The sequence below is a fragment of the Ovis aries genome, chromosome 2 (assembly GCF_016772045.2).
Source record: "Ovis aries strain OAR_USU_Benz2616 breed Rambouillet chromosome 2, ARS-UI_Ramb_v3.0, whole genome shotgun sequence".
Classification (NCBI taxonomy): domain Eukaryota; kingdom Metazoa; phylum Chordata; class Mammalia; order Artiodactyla; family Bovidae; genus Ovis; species Ovis aries.
Genome location: NC_056055.1, coordinates 80,736,397 through 80,754,440, shown reverse-complemented (window position 1 = coordinate 80,754,440; position 18,044 = coordinate 80,736,397). Strand labels below are relative to the sequence as shown.

Sequence of the window (18,044 nt, the reverse complement as noted above, 5' to 3'; positions counted from 1 at the left end):
TGGAACAACAGACTGGTTCCAAATAGGAAAAGGAGTACATCAAGGCTGTATATTGTCACCCTGCTTATTTAACTTCTATGCAGAGTGCATCATGAGAAACGCTGGGCTGGAAGAAGCACAAGCTGGAATCAAGTTTGCCAGGAGAAATATCAATAACCTCAGATATGTAGATGACACCAGCCTTATTGGAGAAAGTGAAGAGGAACTAAAAAGCCTCTTGATGAAAGTGAAAGAGGAGAGTGAAAAAGTTGGCTTAAAGCTCAACATTCAGAAAACTAAGATCATGGCATCTGGTCCCATCACTTCATGGGAAATAGATGGGGAAACAATGGAAACTGTCAGACTTTATTTTTTGGGGCTCCGAAATCACTGCAGAAGGTAAAAGACACTTACTCCTTGGAAGAAAAATTATGACCAACCTAGATAGCACATTGAAAAGCAGAGATATTACTTTGCCAACAAATATCTGTCTAGTCAAGGCTATGGTTTTTCCAGTGGTCATGTATGAATGTGAGAGTTAGACTATGAAGAAAGCTGAGTGCTGAAGAATTGATGCTTTTGAAATGTGGTGTTGGAGAAGACTCTTGAGAGTCCCTTGGACTGCAAGGAGATCCACCAGTCCATTCTAAAGGAAATCAGTCCTGGGTGTTCATTGAAAGGAATGGTGCTAAAGCTGCAACTCCAGCACTTTGGCCACCTCATGCGAAGAGTTGACTCACTGGGAAAGACTCTGATGCTGGGAGGGATTGGGGGCAGGAGGAGAAGGGGACAACAGAGGATGAGATGGCTGGATGGCATCACTAACTCGATGGACGTGAGTCCGAATGAACTCCAGGAGATGGTGATGGATAGGGAGGCCTGGCGTGCTGCAATTCATGGGGTCGCAAATAGTCAGACATGACTGAGTGACTGAACTGAACTGAACTGAGCTTCCTGATATTGCTTTGGAGCTATAAAGGGAATGTGAGTCTTGTTATTCATAAAAGTCCCTTTTAACCAAAACTGAATTAATGTTAATGAGGTGACTTTTGGAAGCCGTCTAACGTTGGGGTACCAGTTTCTAGAGGATCCAATCATGTGATTTGAAGGTTAGAGTTTTCAGTTCCACTCCTTGACCTCCTGGGAAGGGAGAGGGTCTTATGACTGAATTCAATAACCAGTGACCAAGATTTAATCAATTGTGTCTATGTAATAAATCTTGCATTAAAAATCCCCAAGTGGAGAGAGTTCAGTGAGTTTCCACGTTGATGGAGAGTCAGTGGAGGTGGTCTGATCTAAGAGAGCATGGAAACTATACCCTTTCCCCCACACTTTGCTCTATTCATTTTTTTATCTGGTTGTTCCTGAATAATATTCTTTTATAATAAGCCAGTAATCTAGTAAGTAAGTTGTTTTCTTTGAGTTCTGTGAGCACCTCTAACAAATTTATTGAACCCAAGGTACGGGTCCTTCAATCAATAGCTGATTTGTCCAAAGCACAGGTGATAATCTGGGCTTGTGATTGTCATCTGAAGGAGGTGGGGTGCATTTTCTAGGACAGAGTTCTTAACTTGTTGGATACGATGTTACCTCTGGGTACATAAAAGGCTTTCCAGGTGGCTCTAGTGGTAAAGATCCGTCTGCTAGTGTGGGAGATATAAGAGACATGGGTTCAGTCCCTGAGTCAGGAAGATTCCCTGGAGGAGGAAATGGCAACCCACCCTAATATTCTTGCCTGGAGAAACCTGTGGACAGAAGAGCCTTGTGGGCCACAGTCCATGGGGTTGCAGAGTCGGACAGGATAGAAACAACTTAGCACACACACATGGACTGGATGCATAATGTCAGAACACTATGAGCTGAATTGTAGGACACCAGCTGGTATCTGGAGAACTGCTTGGCGGTGTGTGGGAAAAACTTCTTCTCTCATCTTGCCGTTAGAAATTGGTCCCAGGTCCCTTTTAGTGGTAATTTTGTTCTTTCCCCATATTTATTAATTCTGATATTTATACTGTTATCCCAGCTTTCTTACCCCAGTTTTGCATGTAATTTCTTTTGCCATCCATCCTTTAATTTTTAACATATATATATATATATATATATATATATATATACACACATACACACACACACACACACAGAGTACTCTTGAGTCATACTTTTATCCATTTTGATTTTCTTTGAGTCATACTTTATCCATTTTGATTATCCATTACTATTATTAGGATTTGGCTTTTGAAAGCATTGTTAATTTACTGTAAATATGAGCATGGATGGATTTAAGTTACCTCCTCACTATTTATGTTCTGTTGTCTTATATGTTTTTTGTTGGTTGTATTCTCACTGTTGCCAGAGTACTATTGGTGGGGCCAGCAACCCTGGAGGCAAAAGAATTTACCCATGGCTGATTCATGTCAATGTACGGCAAAAACCACTACAATATTGTAAAGTAATTAGCCTCCAATTAAAGTAAATAACAATTAAAAAAAAAGAATTTGTGAGTTGGAAGGGTAGAATGCAAGATATATTCAGCATATTGTAAGGGAGCAGGGAGTGAGACCAAGAGGGATTCTGTTCAGGGGGAGAGAAACTGGGCTTCTTTTCTTGTTCCCTCTGGTTATTGTTGGGTTAATGTTCCACCCATGTGGTGATTATGAGGGGCTTCCCTCATAGCTCACTTGGTAAATCATCTGCCTGCAATGCGGGAGACCAGGGTTCAATTCCTGGGTTGGGAAAATCCCCTGGAGAAGGAAATGGCAACCCACTCCAGTATTCTTGCCTGGAGAATCCCACGGACAGAGGAGACTGGTGGGCTACAGTCCACAGGGTCGCAAAGAGTCGGACATGACTGAGTTCACTTTCACTTCACATGTGGTGATTAGGGCAGGGCTCAGTCTTCCTGGAATGCCAACTACTTGTGATTGTTTGTATTGGACTTCCCTGGTGGCTCAGACAGTAAAGCGTCTGTCTACAATATGAGAGACCTGGGTTCACTCCCTGGGTTGAGAAGATTCCCTGGAGAAGGAAATGGCAACCCACTCCAATACCCTTGCCTAGAAAATCTCATGGACGGAGGACCTTGGTGCAGGCTACTATCCATGGGGTCGCAAAGAGTCAGGCACGACTGAGCGACTTCACTATGATTGCTTATAATGTTCCCTGGGCAGAGGGTGTGATGGTCTTATCTTGAAATGACCTCCCCTGTCTAAGATAGCTGTTCTGTTGTTCAGTTCCACAACTTTCCTGCCATCTTTTGAATAGGACATACTTTAATATGCTATTTCCTCTGAACTATTTATCCAAATATTCTAATTCATCATCTCTCTTTAATTTTCTTTTTTGGCACTTTTATTCATGTAAATATCTTACAAATTGATCTAGATTTTCCATAGGTAAACTGATTTTAATGGTACGAAGAAAAAGAGGGCTCCAAATGATTAAGAAATGAAAACATTATATCTAAATCTATTTCTGTAAACTTTCTATGATATATTTTTAAAAAATTATCCTTATTTAGAAATTTACTTATCTGACACAGCTTTTAAATAGGGTAAAATATGATTTTATTAAAACAAGTACAAATATATTGACGGCTTATTCTAATGTCATATTTTATCTAATAGAATCCATATGTTTTATTGAAGTAGTTTTATGTACCCTAACTCAAGAGTAAGAAAAGCTTTATATTGTGAAAAGATTCACATACAGAAAATATGTAGCAATCAGAGCAATCCTATATCTAGACAGAGCTAAGATAATCAGTTTCTTCTGTGAAACATATTCAAGAAGTTTTATACTGAACATGTAAGATGTATGAACCTGACAAAGACATAATGAGAAATTTTAATAAACGAAAAACAAAATACCAAATATATGAAGCAAATATGAATTGCATTATAACACTCAAAGGCAAGAAATATTGTATTTCTTTAATACTCAAAATCATGTCAAATGTGGCCTAAATACAAATCAATAAGCCATGATTATATATATATATATATATATGTGTCAGACATTATGGTGGCTCTTCTGACACGCAAAGGACGTTCAACATTCCCAGGCTCTTAGGGTTCTAGAAAAATTGGGAAGGGACCAGGGTTGTCAGTAGATTTGCTTCTTCGGCAATAGTTATATGGCTATATGAATACTGTATATTTCAACCTGTATTGGATGCAAATTCTCACCATGGTTTGAACATGTCTATTCACCTCTACCACCACACTGAGCCATGGAAATGTTCACTGTGAGTGGGAGGTTGTGTGTTTAGATGGCAGTTTTACCAGGTATCACAAGTCTAGTCCTAATCATCATCTTCAGAGCATCAAATCTAAACTGACTTCCAGCCTCTACCACTCAGGGGAACTTGCAGCTCCATTCTCATTCCCATTTTCAAAGAAAATACCTCCTTTTATTTCTCAAATCTTATACCTTTTTCCCTTCCCTTCCAGTTAATTATTCTGAGAGCCTAATCTTTGGCAAAGAAAGTCTGCCTAACTCTCTTCTAGAAGTCAGTAAAACCTCTATCTTCAAAATGAAAAGCCCTATGTCCCCTCTTCAGGGGGTATCTGACATTCTTTCATGACTAGACTACAGTTGAGAAAACAGTTAATTTTATAACTGGCAATTCTGCTGCATTACCTTTTAAAATATACTGCTTTCCTTTACACACTTATTTCTGTAGTGAAGGCTGTGTTTTTGTCTATGTAGGTGAAATGTTACATTACCATGCAGTATTACATAACTATAGACACCATAAGGATTCATAGTGAAAGGTACAATACTACTCTAGGTGGAGAATCTCCAAACCACATGTTTGTAAGGTGTTAAGCCCAGTGATCTTCAAAATTCACACAGTAAATATTAAAGGAAGGTAGTTGTGAGGTTAATTTCCATGAAAAGTAAACGTGCAAGTGTACATGCCCATCCTGATGCCTCTCAGTCAGTGCAACTCTGCTCTTTAACACACCATGAGATAAAATGAAGGCACCCAAAAATGATGAAGCAAAATAAACTCAGATAAATTTATTTTCAAATCAGATGGTTTCTGATATTTGCTGATTATAGTTATTCACTAGTCACATTAAGCAATTAACTTGGTAAGCTAAATATTTAATCAGCAAATGAAGTTGATTGGAGGAGAAAGAAATTTAGCTTTGATGTTAGTAAAAATTTGAATTTTAGGCAAGATGGAGGAATAGGGAGATGATTACGAAAATCTAGAAAATAAATAATATTTTGAATAAAAGTGAAGAGGAAGCTGAGAGACTGGAGAAAAAACATGGAGTGGAACACAGTCATGGAATGTTATAAGAAAGTGTTGGTAAAGATTAGAGAGTTACCTGGGCTGATGGCCATATTATCTCAGATGGTTTTTAATCCTTTTCAGATATCTAAGATTTTATATCATTGCTTATTTTGAGGTTTAAAAAATCAAAGCCCACACAAATAATGTGGCAGGACCAGTATCACACCTCAATCTAATTCCAAGGTACATGTTCCTGATAATATGGCACCTGTTGGCCACATGTTTTGGGAGAGGCAGAGTGAATGGGAAGAGCCTATTTTGTATTTTTGGTGTGTTGATCTTAGGAAAGAGATGTCAGGCTGTATTATTAAATGAACATTCTAAAATGATTCCAACACTGTGAATTTATCTACCTTAATTATATCAGTAAATGAAAGCCTAATGGTTGAAAATAATAATTTGAGGCCTAAGAAAATGTGAAATAAAATTAGCTTTAATGTCAAATGGTAACTGTTGCATAAGCATGGAGAATTTCAAACTAACAATATCAACAGGGTAAACCTACTAATAGCCAATTAAGCTGGTTATGACAATTGGCCTTTCAGTTAAGTCCTTTGGTCCACTCTTAAGTAAAACTGTACCCTCATTAGAGTGCAACCTAGCTCCCATATTCAGAAGATGGTTTAGTCATTGCTCTAATACAGATTTATGTATAGGATATCTGCTTAATTAGTGAAAAAATAGAAACTCAAGGAAACCCTAACTGAATCTGTTATGAAATTTAAAAATGAAAACTGAAGAAAAAAATTAATGTCCCTTAACTCTATTTTATGTACCTCTCAAAATTTTGAGAACTTCCAAATTTGAGGAGAAATCTTTTTGGAAATCCATTATCTCCTATGTATACATATGTATATATAAGTTAATTATATATAGGTATACTTTTATGAGTATTTTCTTCAATATGTGTGTATACATATGTATTTAATTGAACACTCATAAATATGTATGTGTGTATAATGTATGTATCTACATATATAATAGTGGTAGTGTTCAGTTGATTAGTCATGTCCAACTCTTTGCCACCCCATGGAATACAGCTGGCCAGGCTTCTCTATCCATGGAATTTTCCAGAATTTTCCTGACCCAGGGATCAAACCCACATATGTATCTGCTGTACTGGCAGACAGGGTCTTCACCACATGAGCCATCTGGGAAGCCTGTCTTCTACATACATACTTATGCATATATACATACACATATTTACAAGCTTTATATATATATGTGGGTATTAAATAATTTTGCGATTTGTTCTAGGCATTCTTTTCAATAAACTTTAAATTTTAGAATAGTTTTATGTTTGCAAGAACACTGCAAAGATAGTTCAATGAGTTTCCATATTCTACACCCAGTTTGCTCTAAGAAATCTTAAATTAGAAATCTTAAATTGTTACAATTCATTTGCCTATATTGGTATATCATTATTAACTAAAGTCTAACATCTATTCAGATTTCCTTACTTTTTACCTAATGTCCTTTAACTGTTCCAGGACTCCATATGGGACTGTATGACATTTTGCTTTCATATCTCCATGAGCTCCTACTGCTTGGCTCTGACTGCTTCTAAGCACTCTTTTTGTGGCTTAACCTTCACTGTAACTCCACAAGTTTGAGGCCCAGTTTACAGATGAGAAAATCATAACTTTTAGATATCCTTGCAAAGTAATGCTCAAAATGCTCCTAGCTAGGCTACAACAGTATGTGAACAAAGAGCTTCCAGATGTTCAAGATGGATTTAGAAAAGACAAAGGAACCAGAGATCAAATTGCCAACATCCTTGGATCCTGGAAAAAGCAAAAGAATTCCAGAAAAACATCTACCTGCTTCATTGACTACGATAAATCCTTTGATTGTATAAATCGCAACAAACTGTGGAAAATTCTTAAAGAGATGGGTATACCAGACCACCTTACCTGTCTCCTGAGAAATCTGTATGCATGCCAAGAACAAACAGAACCAGACATGAAACAGCAGACTGGTTCCAAATTGGGAAAGGAGTATATCAGGGCTGAATATTGTCACCTTGCTAATTTAACTTATATGCAGAGTACATCATGCCGAATACTGGACTGGATGAAGCACAAGCTGGAATCAAGATTGCTGGGAAGAATATCAGTAATCTCAGATATGCAGATGACACCACTCTAATGGCAGAAATTGAAAAGGAACTAAAGAGCCTCTTGATAAAAGTGAAAGAGGAGAGTGATATTGCTAGCTTAAAACTCAGCATTCAGAAAACTAAGATCATGGCATCTAGTTCCATCACTTCCTGGCAGATAGATGGGGAAATGGTGGAAACAGTGACAGACTATTTTCTTGGGTTCCAAAATCACTGCAGATGGTGACTGCAGTCTTGCAATTAAAAGACGCTTGCTCCTTGGAAGAAAAGCTATGACAAAACTAGACAGCATATTAAAAAGCAGAGCCATTACCTTGCCAACAAAGGTTTGTCTAGTCAAGGCTGTGGTTTTTCCAGTAGTCATGTATGGATTTGAGACTTGGACTATAAAAAAAGCTGAGCACCGAAAAAATTGATGCTTTTGAACTGTAGTGTTGGAGAAGACTCTTGAGAGTCCCTTGGACTGCAAAGAGATCAAACCAGTCAATCCTAAAGGAAATCAGTCCTGAATATTCATTGGAAGGACTGATGCTGAAACTTCAATCCTTTGGCCACCTGATGCAAAGAACTGACTCATTGGAAAAAATCTTGATGATGGGAAAGATTGAAGGCAGGAGGAGAAGGGAATGACAGAGGATAAGATGGTTGGATGGCATCACTGATGCAAAGGACATGAGTTTGAGTAGGCTCTGGGAGTTGGTGATGGACAGGGAATCCTGGCATGCTGCAGTCCATGGGGTTGCAAAGAGTCGGACATGACTGAGCAACTGAACTGAACTGAGCTGATGCATCTATTTATTATATAGCTCCCCTAATGAATAATAATATATATGATAACAGGATTTATGTCTCTTGTTTACTGTCTCAGTATTAATCATAGTACCTTACACATGCTGGGTGGTTTGTAAATGTTTATTGAATGAATAGTGTCTGAACTGTTCCCTCACATACCCTTCAAATACATCTCAATATTCTCTGGTGATGTGTCCACTGTCATCATCATGTGTTTTTCTGTAGCAATTATGATGCACCTGTTTACTTTTCTGAAGTTCTAATACTTTGGCCACCTGATATGAAGAACTGACTCATTGGAAAAGACCCTGATGCTGGGAAAGATTGAATGTGGGAGGAGATGGGGACGACAGAGGATGAGATGGTTGGATGACATCACCTACTCGATGTACATGAGCTTGAGCAAGCTCCAGGTGTTGATGATGGATGGGGAAGAGTGATATGCTGTAGTCCATGGGGTCACAAAGAGTTGGACACGGCTGAGCTACTGAACTGAACTGAGGTACATTAAGGAAGAATACATGGGGATTTAAATCAGGATTCTCCCATTTTTGATATCAACTTTTTATACTATACCTCCATCACTTTTATTTATATAATTTTACCCAAACTGGCTTAGAGTAAATACAGTGAAGAAATGTTGGACCACAAGTAACCCTTCAAAAAGCACATTGTAAAGTTATATACAAAAAACAGAGTGATGGGTTGACGCATTTCTCCACATTTCTCTACCATTTTATTTTGATTATACTTTTACTGTAATATACAGATAAGAGTTAGTAGCCAATACTGTGATTAAGTAAAAGTGATAGTCACTCAGTCATGTCAGACTGTGTTCCCCTCAAGAGACGAAGAACTGTCTGTCTTTATGCACATATATGCAATGTCAGTCGCTCAGTCATGTCCAACTCTGTGTGATCCCATGGACTGTAGCCCACTAGACTCTCCTGGAATTCTCCAGGCAAGAATACTGGAGTGGGTAGCCATGCCCTTCTCCAGGCCAGTGATAATCATTCCACAAAGTACTGAGATCTTCAGCTTCTCTTGTCGGTGGAGCTAGAAACACAGACCTATGACCATGAACACTGAAATCAAAGATCCTTTGTTTATTTTCAGTTTAGAGTTCATAGGGCTGCCCAGCTTAAGAGGACCCACAGGACCTTGGGCAAGGAGCACTGCCCCTGACACTGGTGACTGGGGTTCTTCCCTTGCCTTTCTGAATTTCCAGATGCTATGATCTAAATTTTTGTGTTGCCCCAAATTTATATATCAAAATCCTCACCCCCAAATATGATGATAGTAGGTGGGCCTTTCGGAGATGCTCATGAGAATGGAGCTCTCAGAAAATAGAAATAACGCTTTATAAAAAACAAAGATATCCCTTGCCCCTCACATCATATGAGGACACATGAAGTTGCTTGTTACAAAACAGGAAGGGGCCTTCAGTGAAATGTGACCAGACTGCTGCATTTATCCTTGACTTTCCAGCTTCTAGAACAGTGAAGAATAGATTCTGATGTTTATAAGCTAACCAGCTTTATAATAGCAGCCTAAATGGGCTAAGACACAAATCCCATGGACAGAGGAGCCTGGTGGGCTATAGTCCATGGGGTTGCAAAAGAGTTGGACAGTACTTAGTGACTGAACAATAAGACTTTTACTATATAACTGGGAATAAATCTCTTCTCAGATATATGAGTCATTTATAAGTCAGATTTAGTTTATTCAAGCAATAGATGTGTGAAGGTTCCCCTACCCCCAGTCATTTTGTTGTGTACTAATGTTTTATTTTGATACAATTATAAGATTCAAAGAGATTTAAGGGGATATTTATTTATGGTTTTCAAAATGTGCATTGTAAAACATTAATAACATGCAAAAATTAATCTTCAGGGTCATACACTAGTTTTATTTTGAATATAGTACAGAAAATATACTGAAGAATATTAGTATCAGAGATAAATATTGTTTCCTAAAGCCTGCATGTATTTGTTAAGGATACTGTCAAAAGTGTTTTTAACTGGGGGCATAGTCAAAGCAAGATTGAAAACCACTGCTTGAACCCCATATGCTTCGCTTAAATACTTCCAGAGATGGAAAATTCACTACCTACTCTAACTAGTTCAGTGTTGAACTAATTCTGTATTACCATAAAAAACATTCCCATTTTGCTTAGTTGAAATAAAAGGTACCATTATTTCTATCCTTCCTTTTATTTCCCTTTTAAGCACTATGTGTGTGTGCTAAGTCACTTCATTTGTGTCCAGCTCTTTGCTACCCCAAGGACTGTAGCCCGTTAAGCTCCTCTGTTCATGGGATTCTCCGGGCAAGAATATTGGAGTGGGTTGCCATACCCTCCTCCAAGGGATCTTACCAACCAAGGGGTTGAACACTTGTTTCTTTTATCTCCTGCACTGAGAGGCGGATTCTTTACCACTAGCGCCACCTGGGAAGCCCTTTAAGCACTATTCAGTACACCTAATCTTTCTATTACATTTTAGCTTTTTAAGCTTTTTTATTTATTTGAAAAGTTATTTTCAGTATTATCTTACCTTGGCAAAATGTTTGTATTTCTTTTGACACTTATAACAAAATATTCTTATTCTTCATTTCTAACTTTCCTTAGTTTTTTGTAGTCCATTAGTAAGTAAATGTAGAAAAAGTTACCATGATTCATAAACTAAAGGCTTTGTGATATCTATCAAAATCTTCTATAATTGCAGATATATGCACACAGTATTATAATGTGAGCTGTTATCAAATTATCTGTAGCCAGTAATCTGTCCTGATCATTGAAGGAAAAATACATAACCTTTGGAAAATGGCTTGATGTAGTGACTTGGGGAGACCACATTTGTCAAAATTTTCATTTGCTGTCTAGGCCAGGCATTTAGTCCTACAGAATTTGCAGCTTCTAGTGCTTTTAATGAATTCACTGTAGATAGCTAAAGGCTGAGTAAAAAGAAAAACTGGTGCAAATAGAGAATTACCATACAAAACCTGACTGTCAGTTCCAATTTCGATCCTTCTAGTCCTGTGACTTCAGGTTAAGCAGGCACACCTCTGAGCTGTTGCTACAGGCAAGTAATTGCAGGAGTGGTTAGTAGCTTGGTCACTTGATACCCCAAATATCTTTCTTTAGCTGCTTAGAGGGCTTGGCCCGCTTTCCACAGCCAAGTTTATCTCTTTGGTAAGACATCAATACCATTTAATGTCATGCGCAATTTGTATTGGATCAGTTACATGCTGGCTTAATGCAGCAGAAGTTTTGACATTATTATGAAACATTTACATCATAAAAGTTATGAAAAATCTTGTTGGCCTAAAATACTTTGACATTTCACTCTGCTTACAGAAAGAGGCCAAATTATGGATTTTCTTTTTAATGTTGAAGGGTTGATTCACTTCTCATTAATTAAATCTCCAAAGTATTTGGAATTAAGCTGTCAGGTTTTATAAATGAAGCAAAAGTCATTCTAATTTTTCATTTGGAGTATCTCAGAATTTAAATTACACCTCTAAGAGAAGAAGAAAGCACTGCAATTGTGCCTTGACTATTTGTATATCCCTGCCGAAAAATGAGAAAAATTCATTTTTATTACTCTGAGATAAATAATAATGAAGTGGTTATTGGCAGCAAAGCATCTTTCAGCTAAAGCAGCATAGTAAATCTGTTGCAGTACCTAGTCAGAAGACTGCAGGGAGGATCTGGGCATATCCATTAGGAGGTACTATGTTATAAATCTATGAACTCACCTAGAGCACAATAATCTCCTGTGGGGCCCTAAATGGGAAACCTTGAAAAAGAAGGGCTAGCTTTGCGGTTTAGAGCTAAGATGGCACCGGGAGGACGAGATGAGGGCATGGTGTAAGTTGTTTGTTAAAACTTTTGATTGGCTCTCTTGATTTCTGTGCACATGGACAGCGGGTGATCACCATAGACTCCTGTTAGAATGAAGCGTATGATGACTTGACCTTTAACATGATTGGAGCAACTATGGTATATTAAGATTTGATCTTTAACGTGATTGGTGCAACTATGGCATATTACAATTTGACCTTTAACGTGATTGGTCCAACCCTCGCAAAACCCCCTTGCTTGCCTATATAAACCAAGAGTTTGTGGCAATAAAGTGGAACTGCTTAGACGGAACCCCTGTCGCATCTGATTGTCTCTTGCTCGCCCAGGGGCTGGGTTGGCGGACAGTAGGCTCACCTCTCCTCGGGACCCCTCGGCTTTGCTGAGGGAAGTTCCACTGTCTCTCTTTTTCTGTGGAGCGCGCTCCCCGTCCCCCCCCCCCCGCCCCCACAATCTCCATAAATTATTCTCAAAATTAAGATCTCTTTTGTTTCCAAAACCTCATGGTAAACACTGCAGATATACTAGAATTACATAAATAATTTAAACACGTTAACAAGCATTTAGCCATATAACATATACTGAGCACAGAGCAGAGATAGAAGAAATAGCAATGTGTCACTATCCAGGAGAAGTTTAAAATCTACTATGGGTTCAGGAATATGATGTATGTCAAGGTCCATTAAATACCCCATAAACCAAAAAAATGAGAGGATATAATAAAATCTATATTATGGAAAACATAACATATTAAATGGACCTCAAGGAAAATGTTGGGTTCAGATTTTTAGAAATATAGGAGAAAGATTTTGAAATGAGATTGTTAAATATTGGTGGGTTTCCCTAAATACCTTAATCATAAGAATTACTTGGGCCACATCTTAGGACATTTCAGCTGCTAGGACAGACTATCACAGTTTGAGCAGCTTATAAAATAGAACTCTGTACCTAGTACCACAGTTCTAGATGCCAGGGAATTCAATATTGATATGCTGGCATATTCAATTTCTAGTGAGATGCAGATCCTTTTCTAAAGAGCACTCTCTTTGTACTGAGTCCCCACAAGGAGGAAGGGAGCTCCCTTAGATGTCTTATAAGGGCACTGATTCTCCATAGGAACTCTACCCTCTTGATCTAATCAACTGCCAAAGACTCCAAATCCAAATACCATCATATTGGGGATAGGATTTAACATAAGAACTTTTAGGGGAAACAGACATTCAGTCTACAGCAGAAAGAATGTTATAGGGTAGTATCCATATCATACCTGATGAATTAAGAAAGTCATTGTATGGACATAGTTGAGTGGAGATACAAATTTTTAACTAAAAGAAAATAAAAGCCCTTGATCTACTGCCCCCTTTTCCATTTCCTTTTATAGAAAAACTCTGAAAGATATGTGTATTCTTTATGAACCTGATTCTGGTATTTCCTCCTATGTTATCTTGAACACATAAGAAAATCAGCCTTTTCCCCACTATTAGGCTCCTATCAAGGTCAAAAAGGTTTCCATTTGGTCAATTCTAATGTCAGTTTTCAGTCTTCATCAGTTAGTATCCAATGTCCTGGTTTCTCTGGGACTGAATGCTTCCCGGTATATGGGGTGTTAGTGAGAAAGTCAGGAGCGTTCTGAGTGAAATGGGATGGTTGGTCACCTCCTTTTGGAACCGGTCTCCTTACTTGACCTGAGGGACCACACTTTGATTGACGTTCCTTGTTCTGCTGCTACTTTCCTGGCTTCTACCTCTCTGACCTCATTTTCTTTCATCTTCCCTCTCCATCACTCAACTCACCACACTGGCTTCCCTGGTGTCTCTGGACCATTGGATTAATGCTGTCAAGAGTCTTTGTGCTTTGTCTTTACTTTATCTCTAAAGCTCTCATGTTGTGTCTAGAGATATCTGCTTGACCCACTCTGTCACTTCATTTAGGTCTCTGCAGCAGTGTCACCTTCACAAAGGTACCACTTATGAGTGCCATATATGTCATACATTGTCTCTATTTCTTTAGGCTTTTTTATCCTTCATGAAATTTAGCAACATCTGATTATTTTTTACTTGAATACTATGCATACATATATTTAGCATATCAATATGTATTTATTATATAATAAAGTAAATATAACATAAAACATATTCTCCAACTGATATTTTTTATTTGATTTATACTATGTATTTCATTTTCAGTTGAATATATTTATTTTTAATTGAAGGATAATTGCTTTACAGTATTGTGTTGGTTTCTGCCAAACATCGACATGAATCAGCCATATGTCTACCTATGTCCCTTCCCTCATGAACATCCTTCCCGCCTCCCTCCCCATCCCATTCTTCTAGACTGTTACATTTTTAAACACTAATAACTTAAATCAGATTTTTTAAAAAATTAATTTTGTTTATATTTTGTTAAAACTTTTTTTACCTTTTTTTCAAAAAAAATTCTAACATTCTTTACCTTTATATCCTCTTAATGTCTAATTTTGGTATTTGGTGCATTCTCTTAGTTTTTCAAAGATCAAGCTTTCATTCTTCTTCATATTTCATATTGTTTTTCTTTTCATGAAAAGAAAATCATGTTGCAAATCTCTAGTACTATAAGTAACTCTATTACTTCCTTCCACCTACTTTCTTTAAGATTATTTTGCTCTTTTTCCAACTTCTAGATTTAGAGGCCATCTTCTTACTTTTCAATTTTTAAATGTTTTGTCCTTGTTTAATATTTACTACCTTTTATTTGGCAACAACCACAGATTAACAGGAAGTTGCAAAAATAGTACTCAGAATCCCAGTTTTCCCCAATGGTAAGATCTTACACATAATTATAGTCCAACTTCAAAACCAACATTTTGACAGTGGTATCATACTACTAACAAGAGTACAGACCTTATTTGGTGTCACCAGGTTTTACATGCATTCATTTGTGGGTGTTTGTAGCTCTGTATAGTTTTAGCACATTTTAGACATTCAGGTAATCAACACCACAATCAAATTACAGAACTGTTCCATCAGCACAAAGGAACTTCTGTGTTATCTTTGATAATCACCTATATCTCATACCCCCTCCAGTCCCTGTCCCTGGCAACCATTAATATGTTCTTCACTTCTATAATTTTGTCCTTTTAAAAATTGGAAATGTTATACAAATACAGTCATACAGTAGGAGACCTTTTAATACTGGCTTTTTTCATTCCTCACAATGTGCTTGAGGTTCATCCAAGTTGTATGTATCAGTAGTCTATTTCTTTACATTGCAGGGTAGTTCCCATGGTGTGCGTGGTTGGTTTAACCACATGCTCATCTGCTGGACATCAAGGTTGTTCTGTTTGGTGTTATTACAAATGAAAATGCTAAGAACATCTGTATGGAAGTTTTTGTGCCAAAATTAGTTTTCATTTCTTTGGGATACATGTACAGGAAAATAATTGCTGAGGTAATAAAGTACATGAGTGTTTATTAGAAGTTTCTGAACTTTTTTTTTTTCCAGAGTGACTTACCATTTTACATTCCATTCAGAAAAGTATAAAAGATCCAGTTCATATGCTCATCAGCATCTGGTATTTTCACTATTTTTTCAAAAAAATTTGGCTACACACTGAGGCATGTGATATCTTAGTTCCCCAGCTAGGGATCGAACCCATGCCCCCAGCATTGAAAGGCAGAGTCTCAACCACTGAACTGCCAAGAAGTCCCCATTTTCACTATTTTTTCTTTGGCTGTTCTGATAAGTACATAGTCAAAATTCCTTGTGGTTTTAATTTGCATCCCCCGATTACTAATAAGATGCAACATCTTTTCCTGTGCTCACTTGCCATCCACATTTCCTCTTTAGTGCTATGTCTATTCATGTTTTCTGCTCATTTACTAATTGGATTGTTTATTTTTCACTCTTGACCTCATACAGTATATTCTACATTGGTCTAGATAAATGGTTTGCAAGTAATTTCTCCCAATAATTTATTCCTCTTAAATTCTTTGCAGGGCAAAAGTTTTTACTTTTGATGAAGTCCAATATATCAACTTTTTCCTTTTAGGATTATGCTTTTAGGGTGAAGGCCAAGAACTTGTTGCCTAGCCCAGGTTTTTTTTTTCCCCCCCCGAGATTTTTTTTCCTAAAAGTTTTATAGTTTTACATCTTACATCTAAGTTCATGATATATTTTCAATTAATTTTTGTATAAGCTATGCAGTTTAGGGCAAACTTCATTTTCTTTGCAAACTGCACCAACTTCATTTATTGAAAAGACTATCACCCTTCCTCCATTGAATTGCTTTTTTACCTTTATCAAAATCAGTTGGGCATATATACCTTGCTATCTTGATCCTTGTAGCTTCATAGTAAGTCTGCAATCAGGTAATGTGAGTCCTTCAAATGTCTCTTCTTCAAAACTGATTTAGCTTAATTAATTTTACACCTGGATATTTTCATCCTTTTCCATTTTGTCTCCTGCTTTATTCTAGAGAAGAAAGTTCTTGCATAAACTGTTTCTTTTCTTGTTGCAACTCCTGTAAATGCTTTTGTTTTCTCTCTAGTCTGTCCTCCAACCACTGTAGTAGAGGTCTGCTGACTGCTGACCTGCACAGATTCTTAGTAAACACTGAGCCATTATGGATCTTGGTTACTGAATCCAGATGTGGAAGTCTGTGGATCCTCCTATGTGCATCTTGCCCCTCTTGATACAGGATCTTGGGCAACTCAATTTCTGACTCAAGGCACACTTTCCCAATGGTTCCATGGGGTACAATATGAATTTGGATTTCAATTCTCTCATACTCTGAGCTCTTTTGGGCCTCTATGGAGTGAAAGCAAGTATGGAGTACCTGTCTTTGTATTTTTATCTTGTAGGAAACAAGAAAATACAAGCCCTACAAAGCCTTGCTCCATAATTTTGTACATGGCTTGTGTGTGAACATCAACATGGGAAGGCCAAACAGTTATATGGGGATGGGAATGATACCAGCCCACAACTCTCAGGGTACTACTGGTTAGTTCAGTCAACCTCTCTGCCTCAGTTAAAGCTGCACACAGCTGCTCTGGAGAAATTTCCACTAGACCCTCCCTCTTATCAGAATGCCACAAGACAATGACAGAATGAATGTGAACAATTCTGACAGTGTCAATCATTTCAGCAACTGTGTGGATTTCAGTTCTAGTATATGTAAACTTGGGGGTCACGCCTTAAGTCATCATTCAATTCTATGCACAGCCCCATCACCTCTTCTTTCTCTGTGCTCAGAGTGTGGTTGAGACATAGTAGGAAAGCATCTAGACTCCAGATGAACCATTTGCACCAAGTGCAACCGCCATCTTGGCTCCACCCTGCTCACGGCTGCCTCCAGTCAGCTCCAGCCTGGCCAACCGGCTGCTCAGTTACTTGGTTCTGTGGGGGCTGGGCCTGGGGTGCCCAATATTTAAACTTTCCAATAGAATATCTACAACTATCAATCTTACTGTAATTCAAATTTTAGATATATTTTAATAATCTCTCAAATTTAGATGTATTCTAATAATCCCAGTCCTCATGCTTAAACACATTTGGTGAAAGTGAAAGTTGCTCTGTCCTGTCTGACTCTTTGTGACCCCATGGACTCCATGGAATTCTCCAGGACAGAATACTGGAATGGGTAGCTGTCCCCTTCTCCAGGGGATCTTCCCAACCCAGGGATTGAACCCAGGTCTCCGGCATTGCAGGTAGATTCACCAACTGAGTTAATATATCTGGTATTTTTTATAATTTCTCATCTAACTAAGGATTGCATAATAGTTTGTGTTACAGAATATAAATGAAGTATTTTTTATTCTATACTTGTTATTCATTCCTGAGTTTATTCCTTGATAGGCAAAAATTACAACTGCACGTTATCAGCTCTTTAGTGTTTGTTGACAGCAACCTAGTGAGATAAACACTGTAATTATTGCCACTTTTCAGACTGGAAAACTGATGAGCATAACTGGTAAGAAATGCAAAAATGATGAAATTGGTAATCAAACCCA

General features: G+C 37.7%; 1 pseudogene; it reads right to left on the bottom strand.

Moving 5' to 3' along the window:
• Positions 1-16,501: 16,501 nt before the first annotated feature.
• Positions 16,502-18,044, bottom strand: part of LOC101120991 (lys-63-specific deubiquitinase BRCC36-like) — a 90,885-nt pseudogene continuing 89,342 nt past the window's right edge.